This window comes from Sciurus vulgaris (assembly GCF_902686455.1).
Source record: "Sciurus vulgaris genome assembly, chromosome: 15".
Taxonomy (NCBI): Eukaryota; Metazoa; Chordata; class Mammalia; order Rodentia; family Sciuridae; genus Sciurus; species Sciurus vulgaris.
The window spans coordinates 25,760,742-25,777,536 of NC_136476.1; the positions used below are offsets into that span (position 1 = coordinate 25,760,742).

Consider the following 16,795-nt stretch of genomic DNA (forward strand, 5'->3'; position numbering starts at 1 on the left):
TTAAAAAAAAAAAAAAGAGAGCGAGAGAAAAAGAGAGAAAGAGGGAGGGAGGGGAGGAAGGAGGGAGACAGGTGTGTTAGGGACGGGCAGGGAAGTAACACAAACTCTGTGAACAGGAACCAAGACTCCAAGGCTTGGGCGTCCATCCTCTACCCTCCACCTCACTTCTCCCAGAGAGCCCCACCCACCTGATTTTCTTTTAAAGAAGACACCCAAATCAGCAGCAAAGGTACCTGGGGTAGAGACTGAGATTTTGAACACTGGGAATGAGAGGGAGAAAGTCCCAAAATTAGGAGTTGGAAGAAAAAGGAAGAAATGAGGAGAATCTAGGCTCTGGAGGGCAGAGTTGGGCAGCAAGAAGTGAGTCAGTATGAGTGGTTCTCCTCCTGACCGCTGCTGCCCACACTTCCCTGGACCCCAGGGAGCCCATGGTTTGTTCTGCAGTCCATGCCCTATTCCCAAAGGCCTCGCAGGCCTAGCTCCAAGTCCTCTAGCTCCTCCTCCAGCGCCCGCCTCAGTGCTGAGCTGACTGACTTCTCCAGCCTGGAGCTGCTGTTGCAGCTCTTACGCCTGCCAAAGCTTTTCCTTTAGGTTCCTTATCTTCTTGACTTCCTCGGTGGTGGCAGCTGAATCAGAAGCAGCTCTTGGGGCTACCTGGGAGACTTGTGAATCACTGGGGAGTTGGGCTGTCTGTCCCAGTGATACCTTATCAGGAGTCCAGCTCAAGGTCTCTGCCTCTTCTTTCTTCTGTTGCTGCCTCTCCTTTCATATTTGACTGTCTTGGAGAGGCCTAGTTTACCACCTTCAGTCTTGATGGGGTAACAGGTGCAGTGGCTTCAGGGCTGAGCCCTGGAGGCAACTCTGGTTTACTTTTGAAAAACTTCACATACTTATTTTCAGACATTGAGACCTCCTCCTGGGGCACAGAGCCTTCTTTCACCCTCCACTGCTTGCACCAGGTCCCGTCAGGTCGCTGTGTTGAGGTGATGTTCTTGCCTGCAATCCCAGGGACTCAGGAGGCTGAGGTAGGGGGCTCCTGAGTTCAAAGCCAGCTTCAGCAACTTAGGGAGACCCTAAGCAATTTAGCAAGACCCTGTAATCCCTGCAACTCAGGAGGCTGAGGTAGGGGTATCACAAATTCAAAGCCAGCATGGAAAACTTTGGGAGAGCTCGCTGGTCTTGTCAACTACCATTATTGTTAATTTTTAAATTTGTTTATTTGTATTGTTTGTTTTGCTATTTTTGGAGTTTCTTATATATTCTGGATATCAGTCCCTTGCTAGATGTATAAATTAAAAATATTTTCTCCCATTCCATAGGTTGTCTCCATGCTGTGTTGGTTGTTTTCATTGCTGTGCAGAACCTTTTTGATATAATTCCATTTGTCTAATTTTACTTTTGTTTCCCGTGTTTTGGGGGGTCTTGTCCAAAAAAGTTCTTGCCCATTCCAATGTCCTGACGCATTTCTCCTAGGTTTTTTCTAGTAGTGTCATGGTTTCATTTAAGTTAACGGTTAAGTCTTTTGTATTTTGAGTTGATTTTTGTAACTGGGGTCTAGCTTCCTTCCTTCTCTTGCTTGTGAATATCCAATTTTCTTAGCACCACCCATTGAAAAGTCTGTCCTTTCCCCAAGGATGTTCTTAGCACCTTTGTCAAAAGTCAGTTGGAGGACTGGGGTTGTGGCTCAGTGGCAGAGCGCTTGCCCAGCATGTGTGAGGCACTGGGTTCAATTCTCAGCACCACATATAAATAAATAAATAAAATAAAGGTACATTGCCAACTAAAAATTTTTTTAAAGATCAGTTGCTGCCCCAAGGGCCGTGGCAAATACCTACAATCCCAGTGGCTCAGGAGGCTGAGGCAGGAGGATGGAGATTTCAAAGCCAGCCTCCGCAATTTAGCAAGGTCCTGGGCAACTCAGTGCAAGACTCTGTCTCAAAATAAACATAAAAACAACTGGGGATGTGGCTCAGTGGTTAAGTACCCTGAAGTTCAATTCCCAATACCAAAAATTGAATAAATAAATAAAAATCAGTTGACTCTAGATGTGTGAATTTACTTCTAGGCTGTCTATTCTGTTTCACTGGTCTGTGTGTCTGTTTTTATGCCAATAGTTTACCTACAGTTTTAACATTTTTCCATGAAAAATCATTCTGTAACTTTTTAAAGTGACTGCATTGAGCTCTTTTTTACAAATTACTATATTAGATTTAATACGGACACGTGGTTTATTTCACACTCTTATTGAGACAAGATAAAGCTGAGGTAAATAACTGTACACACAGACTAATACCTATGTCCGTGTTGAGTTTCAGAGGAAGATAATAGTGAACATGGAAAAACGCTTTTATCAAGAGTCTTGAAGGGCAAGGCACAGTGGTGCATGCCTATAATCCCAGCAATTCAGAAGCTGAGGCAGAAGGATCACAAGTTTGAGGCCAGCCTCAGCAATTTAGTGAGGCTCTAAGCAACTTAATGAGACCCTGTATCAAAATAAAATTAAAAAAAAAAAAAAAAAAGGCTGGGGCTGGTGATATAGTTCATTGTTCAGTGGTAGAGTGTTTCCTAGCATGTACAAGGTCCTGGGTTCAATCCAAAAGAGAAGGAGAAGGAGAAGAAGAAAGTAATGAGTACAACAAAAAACTTCAGGAACAGAACAAATGATCAAGTACACTAAACTGCCCAAGAATTAATCCTCTTGCCCTCGGTGTTCTGACTGACATTGGCAGAGTGATTTTCTCAGAGGTGGGGGTCTTACCCTTTGTGTGCCAGGATGGCAGAGTTAGTAGGGTGCCATGCAGAAGTGGCAAACCAAATACTTCGGTGGTGGCCCCATAAAGGTCTGCAAACAGGCAGAGTCAAGGAACCCTCACTGTCGTCACATTTAGAGGTGAAAGAGACTAATGCAGACACGGCACCCCAAGAAGTCGGGGTTATGGGGTGGGGTGGACCGGCAATTGAACCTCTGCCTTGCCAAATACGGCATTGTAAACTTGGGCTGGATACTTAAACTCCTTGGTCCTCATCTCTCCATGTTTCCCATCTTTAAGATGTGATCAGTCATCACTGATGCTTCTTCCTCAGAGTTGTTAGAGGGATTAGACAAGATAAAATAACTTCTCAGCAGAGAAAAGTGGCTGGTGCAGAGCGGATGCTCAACATCGGGTAGCTACTAACAGCTACCAAAGCTTTATCTAATCAGGGTAGAGGAGGCACTGGCTTCTAGCCTCAGAGGCTTAAACTAGACAGGGCTCAGTGCAAAGGGAGGAGAAAGTCTGGGTCACACAGGGGACACTGGTGACCATGGTGAGGGTCAGACAATAGGAAGCCAGATCCCTGAAGCCAGGATGACACAGAAGACCTGAGAAGGGTAAAGCACTTAAGTGCCATGAGAGCACTACCAGGGACTGAGTCCAGAAAAGAAGTCCTCAACAGAGACTCCTCTCATTCCTCTGATTCCCTGAAGAACTCAAAAAACAGTGCAGTTTTTCCTTAACTGTTTTTTTATAGGTATTTCCCGTCCCCCTCATCTGACACTTTGTTTGCCTCTGTTAAGTTCCACTTTGATTGAATATTTATTTATGTTTATTTTTGTGATACTAGGGATTGAACCCAGCGATGCTCTACCGCTGAACAGATCACAAAGTCTTTATGTTGTTTTGAGACAGGATCTCACTAAGTTGCTGAGGCTGGCTTGGAACTTGTGATCCTCCTGCTTCAACCTGCTGAATCTCTGGGATTATAGATGTGCACCATTGAGCTGGACTTTGTTAAACTTATTTATTTATTAAACTTATTTATGAGGGGGGTACAATGGATTGAACCCAGGGCACTTAACTGCTGAGCCAGCGCTTTTTAGTTTTTATTTTGTGACAGGGTCTCACTAAATTGCTTAGGGCCTCACTAAGTTGCTGAGGCTGGCTTTGAAATTGTGATCCTTCTGCCTCAGTCTCCCAAAATCCTGGGATGATAGGTATGCGCCACCATGTCCATCTTGATTAAACTTTAAATGTTTACTTTCTGCATCCTGAATAGGAAAGCCTTACTCAAGAGAGAAAAATAAATGTTTTCCTGGCAGAAGTCAGAGGAATCTTTCAGAAAAACTTGCCAACTGTCTTTTTTTTTTTTTTTCTCCCCCTTAGTATTGAGGATCAAACCCAGAGCCTTGGGCATGCTCTACCACTGAGCTACACACCCCCACAGGCCCTAAGCAGGGGTCTTTTTCTTTCTTTTTTTTTTTTTTTTTGCGGTGCTGGGGATCAAACCCAGGACTTTGTGCTTGCAAGGCAAGCGCTTTACCGACTGAGCTCTCCCCAGCCCACAGCAGTGGTCTTAATCATCTCATCACATCAAATCTATTCCCACGCCCCAAGGATCATACCTTTCAAATGAATCTACATACTTCTTTTTTATTTTGTTCTTTCGTATTAGGGATTAAATCCAGAGGTGTTTTATTTTGAGATAGGGTCTTGCTAAGTTGCCCAGGCTGGCCTTGAACTTGCAGTCTTCTTGCCTCAGGCTCCCCAGTGGCTAGGATTTCAGGACTGCACCTCTGTGCCCAACTCTGTATTCTTCTGTAGATCATCATGGTCATACTGGCCTTGGACTTTTAGTGGACTACCATCTTCATCTCCTAACTGGAGTCTGCATTTCCACTTGGGCTCATGCCTGTCCTCCATTTGTTGGAGTGATACAGTACCATAAAAACAAAAATATGATGATGGCTCTTCCTGGCTTAAAAAATTTCTAATAATTTTCTCTACTATCAAGATGAAGTTGCAAATTTTTTTTTTTCTAAATCAACACAGTCTTTATTTTTTAGTAGGTTTAGGTTTATAGAGAGGTGAGAAGAAAGTACAGAGTTCCCATATGTTCCTTTATTTCCCCCTGTTGTTTCTGCTAACATTTAAGTTAGTGTGAGGCACATTTATTACAATTGATGAACCAATATTTATACATTAACTAAAGTCTTTCCTCTACACTACTGTTCACTCTTTATGTTGTACATTCTGTAGGTGTGTGTGGGTGGGGGGGGTTACAGGGAATTGAATCTAGGGCTGCTTTACCACTGAACCACATTCCCAGCTCTTTTTACTTTTTATTTTATGGCAGGGTCTTGCTAAGTTGCCTAGAATCTTGCTAAATTGCTGAGGTTGGCCTCAAACTTGTAATCCAATTGCCTCAGCCTCTCAAACTGCTGGGATTACAGGTGTGCACCACCATGACCAGCCATTCTATAGATTTTGACATGTGTATAGAATAATGACACATATATCTACCATTACCATAGTTTTACAATAGTTTCACTCTCCTAAAAGTTCCCTGTGCTCTGCCTATTCTTCCTTGCCTGCCCCCTCTAAACTCCTGAGGACCACAAATCCTTTTACTCTTTAGCTTTGCCTTTTCTGGAATGTTATATAGTAGAACCGCACACAATGTGACCCTTTTTAACTGCCCGCCCCCATCGCACTGGGGATTGAACTTTAACGTCACTCTACAATGGAGCCACATTCCCAATCCTTCTAATTTTTATTTTGAGACAGGGTCTGATGATGTCACGGAGGCTGGTCTGAAACAGGGATTCTCAAGTTGCTGTGATCTCAGGCAAGCACCACCATGCCCAGCTCTGGTAATTTTAATATCTCTACTGTTATCCTGACCTGGGCCAGTGGGAGGGAGGATCCCTCAGAAATAGGACTCCACATTCAGAAAACACTGGGCTTGGATTTTGTCAGGAGGGAAAATTGGGTCAGTGACTCAGAAAATCTCCTCTGAAAGCTGCCACCTGGTGTTCATTTCTGAGAATTGATTCTGACAAATCCTAAAATTTTCTATTCCAAAGACTTAAAAAAAATTGATGTTTTATTGTTTATGTTGTTATTGACTGTAAGACAATTACATTACCAAAAAGAACACAATTTTAGAAGAGAATTACGTTGTTCACTTTGTATTAATCATGAACATATAATATTGTGAAAATAGGACTTTGGCCAATATTTTTGAAAGAACTGATCCTATACTGAACAGATAATAACAATAATTTTTAAAAATTCTGCCTATCTGGGCTGGGGTTGTGGCTCAGTGGTAGGGTGCTTCCCAGCATGTATGAGGCATGGGTTTGATTCTCAGCACCACATATAAATAAATGAATAAAATAAAGGTCTATCAATGTACTGTACAAAGCTGCTCCCTCTGACCTTTCCGGTGCAGCCATTTTCCCCGCCTCCCAACCACTTGTCAATCTGTGAACATCCTAGCTAGCTATTGGTTCATCAGTCAGCTTGCAAGTATCCTTCTCCCATATCGGTCCCCTGTTAGCCGGGTGGAATTCAATTGCTTTACTGTAGCTACCCCACCATCTTTCCTCATCTTTCTCTCTTTCCTATTCACTTTCTCTATCCTCCTGGCTTTCACACTTTCTTACGTGCACCCTTTCTTTTCCTCTCATTTTCTCTCTTACCCTGCAGGGAGACACTCTGTTTGCTTAATAAACTCCCTTATGTGATTTCCCATGTCCGGCGTGGTTTCCGTGGGGTCCCTTACAATCAACACCTTTAAAAAAAATTTTTTGCGTATCTTTTTTTTTTTTGCCTATCCTTTTTGTTGGTAAATGTTATATAAAGTTTTGTTGGAGAGAAAGGCAAGGAAAGAAGAACTATTTATTATATGACTTCAATGTATTGGATTCTACAAACATGATCTAAGTAGTCTTACTTCAATTCGTTGAATTAAGTATTTTTTCTTTCTTTTTTTTTTTCTTTTCTTTCTGGTTTTTTTTTTTTTTTTTTTCCTTTGCAGTGCGGGATTCAACCCAGAGCCTCATGCTAGTAAAGCACTCTACCTCTGAGCTACAATCCCAAACCCCTTTTCAAAATTTGTTCTTTTTTATTGACAAATATAAATTATATACATTTATGGGGTAAAATGTGATGCCTTAATATACATATAAATATGGACTGATGAAACTACGCTAATTAATATATCACCTTGAATACCTGTCATTTTTTTTATGGTCAGATTCTTGTAATTTACTTTCTTTGTTATTTTGAAACATAGAATACATCATTACCCAGTCACCCTGCTGTGCAATAGATCTGAAAACCTGTTCCTACGGTGTATCTGAAACTTTGTACCCTTTGATCATTGAATCCATATTCCTTCCTTCCTGGCCCCTCCTGGTAGCCACCATTCTATAAGTTCAATTGTTTTAGATTCCATATATAAATGAGATGATGTAGATGATGTGGTATTTGGGGCCTGCTTATTTCACTTAACATGATGTCCTCCAGATTCACCTGTGTTGTTGAGATGACAAAATCCCCCCACCTTTTTAAGGCTGTATAGTATTCATGCCTCTGTGTGTGTGTGTGTGTGTGTGTGTGTGTGTAGCACATTTTTCTTTATCCATTCCTCTTTAATAAACACTCAAATTGAGAGCCGAGTACTTATTTTTTAATATATATTAGTTTTTAATTAATACATAGTAATTGTACACATTTATAGAAAATTGAGTTTTTCTAATATCATTTTGCAGATGAGCAATTGAGGCAAATTGACTGGTCTTTATGTCAGAGACCAAGTAAGTTAAAGAAGCCACATTAGCCACACTCAGCACACACATTTTCATTTACACCACGACACTTAAACTCTGAAATTCTGGGGGAAACTAGCAAACCCCCATTACTGTTTTCATCAGCTATTAAAGGGCCTAAGCAACTTAATTTAGAAAACTTGACACTAAAGAGAACCTACAAAGCACCACACTGGTCCACAGAACCATTCCCTAAAAGTAACTGTACTCTTGAGAGATGAACCAGAGCATTCAAATTCTAAGTTAATTTCTGTGGTTTTACAAGAACGAATGCATAAAATGTATGAGATGCTTTAGTTAACACATACCTCAATTGTAATACATTCCAACTGAAAATCCCATGTTTACATTACACTTACTTAAAGTTTGAACTATTCCATTTTACTTCAGGAATCCAAATTCATACATGGAATCAAGTACACTAGGTCTCCAGTTCCCAATTTTACCTTTTGCACAAACTGTATTCTTCACAACAGAGAATAAAAATCACACAACTGTTTTTTTTTTGTTTTTAGTTGCAGGGTACTGGGGTTGAACTCAGAGGCACTCGAACACTGAGCCACATCCCCAGCCCTATTTTGTATTTTACTTAGAGACAGGGTCTCACTGAGTTGCTTATCACCTCGCTTTTTGCTGAGGCTGGTTTTGAACTCTTGATCCTCCTGCCACAGCCTCCCAAGCTGCTGGGATTAAAGGAATGCACCAGAGTGCCTGGCCACACAACTAGTTTTTTTTTTTTTTTTTTCCATTTGGGAACAATATGCTATCTTTTTTTTTTTTTTTTTTTTTTTTTTTTTTTTGTGGTGCTGGGGATTGAACTCAGGGCCTTGTGCTTGCAAGACAAGCACTCTACCGACTGAGCTATCTCCCCAGCCCTTATTATTATTATTATTATTATTAAATTTATTTTTATTGTAAACAAATGGGATACATGTTGTTTCTGTTTGTACATGGAGTAACAGCATACCATTTGCGTAATCATACATTTACATAGGGTAATGAGGTTCGATTCATTCTGTTATTTTTTCCTTCCCCCCCACCCCTCCCACCCCTCTTTTCCCTCTATACAGTCCCTCCTTCCTCCATTCTTGCCCCCCTCCCACCTCCCATTATGTGTCATCATCCACTTATCAGTGAGATCATTTGTCCTTTGGTTTTTTGAGATTGGCTTATCTTACTTAGCATGATATTCTCCAATTTCATCCATTTGCCAGCAAATGCCATAATTTTATTATTCTTTATAGCTGAGTAATATTCCATTGTATATATATATATATATACCACAATTTCTTTATCCATTCATCAATTGAAGGACATCTAGGTTGGTTCCACAGTCTGGCTATTGTGAATTGAGCAGCTATGAACATTGATGTGGCTCTATCTCTGTAGTACACTGATTTTAAGTCCTTTGGGTATAGGCCAAGGAGTGGGATAGCTGGGTCAAATGGTGGTTCCATTCCAAGTTTTCTAAGGAATCTCCACACTGCTTTCCAGAGTGGCTGCACTAATTTGCATTCCCACCAGCAGTGTATGAGTGTACCTTTTTCCCCACATCCTCTCCAACACCTATTGTTGCTTGCAACAACTAGTTCTTTAAAAAAAGAAATTATAGCAAAACCTTAAATTTCCTAAGTTCATTATATAAGGGAGGAAAATTTTTTTCTCCTTATCCTCTTAGGATCATTAATTAGGACCCTGCAAATTAAACTTTCAAACCATAGATTAATAGGAAAAAAGTTTATTTATGTATGCAACATGCATATACACAAGAGTTCTCAAAAAAGAGTAATTCAAAGAGGTGGTTAGAATTTTCAGCTTGCTACCTAATAGAAGGGGTGGGGAGAAAAGACTTTTATAGGAAAGACAGGTTTCTTAAGGAAAGACAAATGTGTTTTAAGGAGAACAAATGAAATCTTCAAAAAGAAAAAAAAAGTCTGCAATAATGTTTGCTTATGTAGATGTAGTGGTTTTTTTTCAGGGTCAAAAAATTCCCCCAGGAATGGGGGGTCTGTGGTAGATTTACTCTTTTTTAAAAATATATTTTTAAATTGTCAATGGATCTTTAATTAATTTACTTATATCCGGTGCTAAGATTCAAACCCAGTGCCTCACATATGCTGTGCAAACTCTCTACCACTGAGCTACAAATCCAGCCCTAGATTTACTCTTGATCTTCCCCCTGGGAGTAGAAACCATCCCAAAGAGGAAATTTAAGGTACTCCTCATTTCTCTGAAGTTTCTACTCTTAGATAAGGAGATCTGAGAAGGCTTCTTTCTGCATCTGTTGAATCTCACTCAGATAACTTCAGCTTGAAATAACCTTTATGTCAACTCTGACATATGGATTTCTGAGTCAGTTCCCACAATTAATTATAAAATGAATCACCTTATGAAATTTGACAAGTATTTTCTACACAGTTCCCTAGTTTGGAATAAATACTTGGAGATTCATCAGAATTTATTAGTGAATTATTTCTTAGATAAAAGAGACCCTTGGTTTGATATCCATTTTTAAAAAACCTGAAGCTTCTTCTGTTAGGCAAGATTATTTTTCTGTAATCCTGACAACACATCTGTCAGGTCTGTAATAACTGTTTGATATTCGGGCAAAATGTTGTTGCAAATAACCTCAAAGTTTAACTGACTTAACACTATAAAGGTTTGCTTGTTTTTCGCATCACAGTCTAAGTGGGTTGGCAGGGGCTCTGCTTCACACATTCATTCACAAAACCAGGCTCCATCTAATGCCGAAGGGTCTCCACTACCTTCAGTGCTGCTAAGATCTTTAAATCTCAATTTTCCCAACTTTGGGAGCCTGGGTTTCAGAACAAACTTCCTACTCATTTCTCATCTGTGACTTATTTTCTTTTTTATTCAAATCAAATTTACATTTTTTTCTTTAAAATTTTTTAGTGGTGTTGGGGATTGAACCCAGAACTTTGCACTTGGCTAGGCACATATTCAACCACTGAGCTACACCTCCAGTCTTTTTTTTTGAAGCTGTGTCTCCCTAAGTTGCTGAGGCTGACCTCGAACTTCTGATCCTCCTGCATCAGCCTCTCAAGTAGCTGGGAGTACAGTTGTGTACCACAACATATTACTAGATTTCTCTTTTTATCTTAAGAAGCTAGTTTTGGCCAAGCACTGTGGCACATACCTATATTCTCAGCGGCTTGGGAGGCTGAGGCAGGAGGATCCTGAGTTTAAAGCCAGCCTCAGCAACTTAACGAGGCACTGAGCAACTCAGTGAGATCCTGTCTCTAATTAAAATATAAAAAAGGACTGAGGATGTGGCTCAGTGGTTGAGCACCCCTGGGTTTCAATCCCTGGTACCAAAATAAGCTACTTTTGTAAAGTTGATTTTAAAATAATTAATTCATAGATTTTTCTGCACCAGATACAGTCATATTGTCAAGCTATTATCTCATAATACTCCACAAATAAATTCAGGCCAAGTACTCAGAAACAAAGACTTCACATTTTATACTAATTTATGAATTGAGGTGTTTGAATTCAGATCACATTTTTTTAAGTACTAAGGATGATTACCACTGAGCTACATCTCCAACCACTTTTTTTTTCCTTTTACTTCTTCTTTTTTTTTTTTTTTTTTAATTTGTTCTAATTGGTTCCAACGCTTTTTTTTTTTTTTTTTTTTTTTTTTGAGACAGGGTCTTGCTAAGGTGCTGAGACTGGCCTTAAGTTTATGATCCTCCTGCCTGCCTCAGCCTCCTGAGTCATTAGGATTACAGGCTTGTGCCACCATGCCTGACTGAGGTCATATTCAAAAACATGTATGTATATAACTGAAACTGTATTTTAATTGATTAGCAAACAGGCAATAATTCTTAAGATCTTAAATAAGCAAATATATAATAAGTCTATGTATATTAGGGCATGTGTATATATACTATTGTATATAATGTATATTAAATAAGTATATGAGATATGTATATGTACTTTAAAAAGCAAATATATACTAAATAAGCATATATATATTAGGATATATACTTACGTTTCATATATATTAAATAAGTATATATATATCAGCATATATTTTTGCTTATTTAAAGTCTCAAGAATAATTGCCTGTTTGCTCATCAATTAAAATTTAATTTCAGCTATATACATATATTTTCAAAAGTGATCTCAGCTGTATATATATCTATATATATACATATATACTTATTTAATATATATGTATATACATGTACAGGCACATAATTGAATTTTATAGTTTTTAATTGTTTAGGTCAGGAGCTGGCAAACATTTTCTGTAAAGGGCCAAACAGAAAATATTTTCTTTTTTGTTTTTTATTTCTTTTTTTAAATTTTTTATTGGTGCTGGGGATTGAACCCAGGGCCTTGTGCATGCTAATACTCACTCTGCCACTGAACTACACTTTCAGTCAAATATAGCAAGTATTTTAAACTTTGTGGACTAGTCATTAGCATAAGTACTCAACTCTATTATACCTCAAAGACAGTGATAAACAAAACATAAACAGGTGGGCATGGCTGTGTTCCAACAACACTTTATTTACCAAAATAATCAGTAGACCATTTTCCGTATAGTTTGCTGATCTCTAGTTTAGATCATTACTGTCAATAAAACCAAATAACATTAAAAATCTTAATTACAACAACATAACTAGTAATCATGCTGAAATGAGGGCAAGAAAAATTAGAATTAGGAATTTTAAAATATTGTACAAATTACGTGCCTTAATTTTATTACGCTTCCAAACAATTCACAGTACCACAAACAAGCAATAACAACAATGACAAAAAGATTTTTACTTTTATCCTGAAGAAATCTGGAAACCATTAGAGTGTTGTTAGAAGAGTTATGTGATTGAAATTAGCTTTTGTAGGGTAAGCCCCAAATGGGTACAGTTAGACTTCCTCACAGAGGCTTCCAGTGGGCTACGTTTTCAATGTGGAGTCAAGGTCATAAATACTCCAATTCAGCATATGTACTTAAGGTCACAAACATTTGCTTGTGAGCATGCACCCACTGATGTAACTTGTTGGCAGTGTGCCTTCTTTGTCTGGCCTGCATATAAAAAAGGCCTATGGAAAAGACTTGGGGCTAAATGGAACTGGCTAGGGGCTGAAACTGAAGTTGGGGACCAATTAGGGGTTATTCTCACCTCCCAGTAAAGAACTACTATTCCAACTGGGCCTAGCATCTTCTTACAGCTGCCAGGATCCCAGATCTGTTTCCTGGGTCTGAATCTCCATTCCAACAGCTTTTAAGGCAATCTCTCTGGCTGCTGTGTTGAGATGGGGTGTGTGGGATGTGGAGGAACAGAAGCAGAGACAACTATCAGGAGGCTCCTGAAATAATAATCCAGCTGAATAAGGTGTTAGCTGTGAAGGTGGTTGAAAAAATGTCATGTTTGGAACAAATAGTGAAGGTAGAATTCACTTGACATTTTTATGCTCATGTGCTGGATTAGAGAAAAAGAAAATGGGTTTGGACCTAAACAACTAGGAGAATGGAATTGCTATCATTTATGATAAGGGAGGCAATGGCTGAGCAGACTGGGGAGGAAGATCAGTAGTTCATCATTGAAATATTATTTTCAGAGGTTTATTGGACAGCTGGGCACAATGGCACATTCCTATAAACCTAGCAACTCTAGAGGCTGAGGCAGGAGGATTGCAAGTTTGAGGCTAGCTTCAGCAACTTAAGGAAATGCTTTCTTAAAATAAAAATAAAACAGGCTGGGTGAAACTCAGTGATAGAGTCCTTCATTCAATATCCAGTACCGAAAGGGAGGAAAAGAGAGAGAGAGAGAATTAGTAAAATTGATAGGAAAAGAACATCAAGAGAAGTGAGAAGAAACCAAGAGAGTGAGTGTCCTGAAAGTCAAGTAAAGAAGGCATGCCAGAAGCAGTGTGGAGATTCCTCAGAAAAGTTGAAATGGACCCACCATTTGACCCAGCTATCCCGCTCCTCAGTCTATACCCAAAGAACTTAAAATCAGCATACTACAATGATGCAGCCACAACAATGTTCATAGCAGCTCCATTCACAATAGCTAGATTATGGAACCAATGGAGATGCCCTTCAATTGATGAGTGGATAAAGAAACTGTGAAATATATACACAATGGAATATTACTAAGTCATAAAGAAGAATAAAATTATGGCATTTGCTGGTAAATGAGTGAAGTTGGAAAATATCATGCTAAGTGAAATAGGCCAAGTCCCCAAAACCAAAGGCCAAATATTTTCTCTGGTAAGTGAATGACAATAGATAACGGGGAGTGGGGGGAGGGTGGCTGGGGGAAGAGAAGAATGAAGGTACTTTGGATGGTGTAGAGAAAAAAGGGGTGGGAGAGGGTGGGGAACAGAAAGATAGTAGAATGAAACAGTATTACCCTACGTATATATATGATTAGATGAATAGTGTGAATCTACATTTTGTACAACCATAGAAATGAAAAGTTGTACCCCATTTATGTATAATGAATCAAAATGCAGTCTATAAAAATAAAAACAAATTTAACTTTAAAAAAAATGGCATGCCAGAGAAGAAAAGGTGATCTTATTTTGAACCAATGGAGTAACAGAGGGAAAAATCTAACTGAAGTAGCTTAGAGGTAGAATGGGAGGTGAGTCATTGAGGCAGTAATTATAGACAATTTAGTCACCATTTCATTTATTACTCATTGCTCTTATTATGTAATAACTCACTGCCTTGTCTCCTAACTAGAACTGAAAGCCTGATAGCATACATTTTATTAGGATTATACCCAATTGTGTGTCAGTGTAAGGCAAATTCAAAAACTCTATGAATGTGTGAATAACATTTTTCCCTTCCTACCACAAATATCACATTTCCTTTATCCTCACTGTGTCCCTCAAAACCAAGAAAACATCTTGAACCAGAGACCACAGAGCCTTTCAAAGAAGCTGAAATTAGAGTTTTGTAGTATTTAATATATCTTGAAATAGGAACCTTAGCAATTAGACTGCCCAATCCCATACTTCAGGCCATTAAGAAAACTCACTTTACCTCCGCTGAATGTTTGGCATTTTGGCCATCTGCCTCTCTGGCAGCACGAAAGACCTAAATTTGACACTCTGAAGAGCTAACATTACACAGTGCTGAAACAAAGGTTGCAACAGCCTGACTTCGATACACCAAAGGGAGATGGATGCACCTGCACTGCTAACTTTCCCAGCTGCAGACTAAAGGGCCTGGTCCAAGTGTTCCTCAGAAACATCTCGCTGAGTCCAAGTGTTCCTCAGAAACTTCTCGCTGAAGATCCATACTTGGCCAGGGCCAGAATTTGCTCCACACAGGCGCCTCCAACACATGGAACAATAAGTGGGGGGATAGGGAAGAATGGAGTTACTTTATGTTGGGGAGAGGGGAGTGAAGGGAGGGGAAGGAAGGATAGTAGAATGAAACAGACATTATGACCTCATTTGCATGTATGACTGCATGACCAATGTGATCCTGCAATATGTATAATCAGAAAAACAAGAGATTACACTCTACTTATGTATGATCTATCAAAATGTATAAATGCATTTTACTGTCATGTACAACTAATTAGAACAAATAAAATTTTTAAAAAAAAATTTTTAAATTTACAATGTGGCTGTTGTTTAAGTGTCCCCCTTGTAAGGGGTCCACACAAGGACACCTAAGCCCCCTCAGAACCTTGCCAGTTCAGAAAGGCTGCAGAGGCCTGGGGAGATCTGGGGGAGACTCACACAGCACCGTTTCTCCAACCCAGGCCTACTCGAAGGTTGGCTGAATACTGCAAGAAGAGAGCTCGTGCCATAGTGAACAGTGGGCACATTCAAAGACACTGAAGCGAGAGGAAGTTTTAAAGGCAAAAATGATGAGAGGTGAGGAGTACATCGGGTGTTCTGGAACAATAATTCTTGGCCACAGTGGTTAACAAGAATGATGTCAGCCCAAGCCTGAAGAGATAGTTCAACCAGATGTCTTTGTAGAAGTACTTTTTTGGGGGGGTTGGGAAGGGGAGGTGTACCAGGGATTGAACCCAGGGGTGCTTAACCACTGAGCCACATCCTCAGCCCTTTGTTTAATATTTTATTTAGAAACATGGTCTCACTAAGTTGCTTTAGGGCCTCACTAATTTGCTGAGACTGGTTTTGAACTCGCAGTCCTTCTGCCTCAGCCTCCCAAGCTATTAGGATTGCAGGTGTGCACCACTGTGCCCAGCTTAGAAGTAGTTTCTGTATAAGGTTGCAGTGGCCTCTCTGCAAACCTGCAGTTCTGGCAGAGTCTTTTGTGATAGTTACTATCAGGCAATCATGCATAAGAGTTCTTCATATACCTCCTGGCTTTATTTACCTTTCTTTGGGGCAGGGTTAAGGTTGACACAAGTGACCACTTTAAGTCAGACAAGTTCACATTTCTTTCACACTTGTCCCTCGAAGGGTGGGCCCAAGTTACTGTCCTTCCCTGCATCTAGTGCTGGCAAAGGGCCAGGGACCAAGCAGCCGATAGATGTTGAGACAGACCAGTTTGACGGTTTCCTCTTGTTTACACTGAGCAAGTTGCAGATACTGACAGCGTGGTGGACCCCACCTAGATTTTGACCCTCAAGCTTACAGTTCTCTGGAGTACTGGAGTTGACAGTCCCACCCAGTAATGCATTGTTATATGCATATGTCACTAAGTGCCAGACCCAGCCCTGTCCCTACCCCTTGGGGCCCTTTTCCAAAGCCATTATATCCAGAAAGTTAATTCCCCCAGACTCTGGCCAGATTTTCCATTTTTCCTTCCTGGGATGAATACTTTTCACAGTTATATACAGCTAAAGTATTTTAGCCCCAGGATGACCTTTATCACCAAACTAGTCCTTTAGAACTTTTCCTCAGTCATGGGTCTGGACTTTTTCTATCTCTAATAGGCTAGATAGTATATGATGTCCACCTGTAAAAATGAATCATCCCTTTAGTCCTAAGATTTCTCACATTGGGGCTGGGGGTATAACTCAGAGGTAGACTGCTTACCTAGTATGCCCAAGACCCTGCGTTCAATCCCCAGTATGACATTGGGGGGGGCGGCGGAGAGAGATAGTTTATTTAGCTAGGCCTGGTAGCACACACCTGTAATCCCAGAGGCTCAGGAGACTGAGGCAGGAGCATCGTGAGCTCAAAACTAGCGTCAAGCAGACTGGGGATGTGGCTCAGTTGTTAAGCCTCCCT

General features: G+C 40.0%; 1 long non-coding RNA gene and 1 pseudogene across 2 annotated transcripts in view; both read right to left on the reverse strand.

Moving 5' to 3' along the window:
- LOC306645380 overlaps positions 1-16,795 on the reverse strand; it is a 268,819-nt gene that overhangs the window by 208,632 nt on the left and 43,392 nt on the right. The window lies entirely within an intron of this gene.
- Positions 453-15,396, reverse strand: LOC306644876 (partner of Y14 and mago-like; annotated as a pseudogene). Its single transcript has 2 exons — positions 15,345-15,396; positions 453-996 (listed from the first exon to the last, which is right to left on the reverse strand). The product of its transcript is annotated as a partner of Y14 and mago-like (transcript).